Here is a 2,662-nt window from a genome sequence, read left to right as displayed (position 1 = left end):
ATGTTGAATAGAAGTGATGACAGCAGAAATCCTTGTCTTATTCCAATTGCAGAAAGCTTTAAAAATGTCACCAGTAAATACAACATCTGCTGTACTTTTTATTGTACATATCCTTCATTAGATTAAGTAAGCTCCTGTATTTCCCTAGTTGGCTAAGAATTTTTTTTTTTTCGTATGTAGATGCTGAATTTCATCAAATGCTTTTTCTGCAGCTATTGAAATAACTATATGGTTTTCTTCTGTATCCTATTAAAGTAGTATATTTTAGAGACTGATTTTATTTTATGGGGGATTGTAAACTCATACAGATGGAGGCAGAATAATATGATGAGTGCCATATACTTATCATTTAATTTGAACAATTATTAACTCATGTTATCATTGTGGTTAGGTGCCGTTGAGTCAGTTCCTACCTAGCCAACCGTTAGTCATCTGTATCTTCATTTGCTTCCATGTGCATTATTTTGAAACAAATCCTGGTCTTCATATAATTTCTTCTATAAATTTTTCAGTGTGTCTTTCCAAAGAAGTTTTTTCTTTAACTATAACCACAATAATTTTTTCGTATCAACACTTTTAATAATAATTTATTAATATTAAATATCCAGTATTTATACAAACTTTTAATAATCTTATAAATGCTACAGTGGTTAAGAGCTAGGCTGCTAACCAAAAGGTCAGCAGTTCGAATCCACCAGCTGCTCCTTGGAAACCCTATGGGGCAGTTCTGTTCTGTCCTATCAGGTCACTATCAGTTGGAATCGACTCGACGGCAACAGGTTTGGTTTTGGTTTTTGAAGTGTATCACAGAGAACCTTGCACTAGGAGTCAGGAGACTGGGTTTGTGTCCTGGATTTTCCATAACTGGCTATGTAACCTTGGAGAAATTACCTATTTTGGGACTCCTGTTATCTTATCTTTAAATTAAGAAGGTGAAATTAGATTACTTTAACGTTCTTTCAAGCTGTAAAATTCAAGATAAACTCTAAAAGTCTATTTGGCCACTTCCTTTGATACAACAACCCCTTGAAATTTCAGCCAATAGATAGTCAAAGAATCATTAAAAATAAGTAGGAAAAAGTCCACAGAGCTCAAAAAGGCTTTGAAAATCTAACACAAGCCCTAATTTTTCAAATCTGGATCATGAAACTATGCAGACTTCTTCAATAAGGTAGTTCGACAGGAATCTGTGTGTAGGTCTTCCTGGAAGTCCACACAGTCTTGCTAGCCTCTGTTTTGATGTTGCTTTTTGAATAATGAAGATAAAAGTAATAACTGAGCTCTGTCTTCCATCTTCCAAGCCTCGTTCAGACTCATAGCTCCATGCTGAGAGGCTCAGGAGACACAGTCATAAAATGTGAGAGATGGAGGAACATGATAGACCATCTAATCTGCCATGTCGTGTAGATGATGGGAGCCCGTGGTCCAGGGAGGGTGTTTGTCCAAAGTTAACAACTGGGTAGTGGTGGGATGAGTGGTGCGGTGGTTAAGCACTCAGCTGCCAACCAAAAGGTTGGCAGTTTGAATCCACTAGCAACTCTGCAGGAGAAGGATGTGGCAGTCTGCTTCCTTAAAGATTACAGCCTTGGAAATCCTATGGGGGCAGTTCTACTCTGTCCTATAGGGTTACTAAGAGTCAGAATTGACTCTCGATGGCAATGTTTTTTTTTGTTTAGTGGTGGTTCAGTGGTAGAATTCTCACCTTCCATGCAGAAGACCTGAGTTCAATTCCTGGCCAGTGTACTTCATCTGCAGCTACCACACGTCTGTCAGTGGAGGCTTGCGTGTTGCTATGATGCTGAACAGGTTTCAGCAGAGCTTCCAGACTAAGACGGACTAGAAGAAAAGTCTGACTATCTGCTTTCAAAAGTCAGTCAATGAAAACCCTATGGATCACAATGGTCCTATCCTATTGTGCGTGGGGTCACCATGAATTGGAGGCCAACAACAACGATTGGATGGAGACTTGAACTGAGTTCCCCAGACTTGAGGGCTGTACTTTTCTTCCACATGGATCCTCTTTATCTCTATCTGCAACACCCACCCACCTCCACACTACTCCCTCTAAAGGAGGTCAGGTCACGCTCCTCCAGCTAATTTTGATCAGGCTTCATGTGCTGCCCTGTGTCTCCTTTTCTGGTCTCCAAGGTTATCATCCTCCCTTTTTCCCTCTGTAGGTTGCCCCCTCCCACCCCATTCCCTCACAGGAGAAAAGAAGTGGGTGAACTGGTCAAAACTTTTAAAGGGCTTGATAACCTTAATTTAAAAAGCAAGTGAGCAAGAGAGATTTTATCTCCAATCTGGGGAGAAAGACACACATTTTATTTTTCCAGAGTCCTGAGTTCTGTACTGTACGGATAAAAGGAAATCCAATAATCTCTTATTTTTAATATTTATCCCTTAGCAAAATAGTTTGCTCTCAAAGATAATATCTCAGTTTTGAAAAGGTTTCTAGTAAGCTACTTAAATAAATTGTTTTCCTGAAACAAATATGATGTTTTCCATTCTGAGCAGCAGGAAATTTCCTATTGCTTTGAATATGGAGAGTAAAAACCAACAACTCAGGATCCATGAAGTTAAGTATGATTCCTGGGCAGAGGGAAGAGGCTTTGTGAGATAATATATTTTTCAGTCTTTATCCTTTGCATATAAGGCAAATTAT

The sequence above is a fragment of the Trichechus manatus genome, unplaced genomic scaffold (assembly GCF_000243295.1).
Source record: "Trichechus manatus latirostris isolate Lorelei unplaced genomic scaffold, TriManLat1.0 scaffold00103, whole genome shotgun sequence".
NCBI classification, from domain to species: domain Eukaryota; kingdom Metazoa; phylum Chordata; class Mammalia; order Sirenia; family Trichechidae; genus Trichechus; species Trichechus manatus.
Note: the sequence above shows the minus strand (reverse complement) of the source record.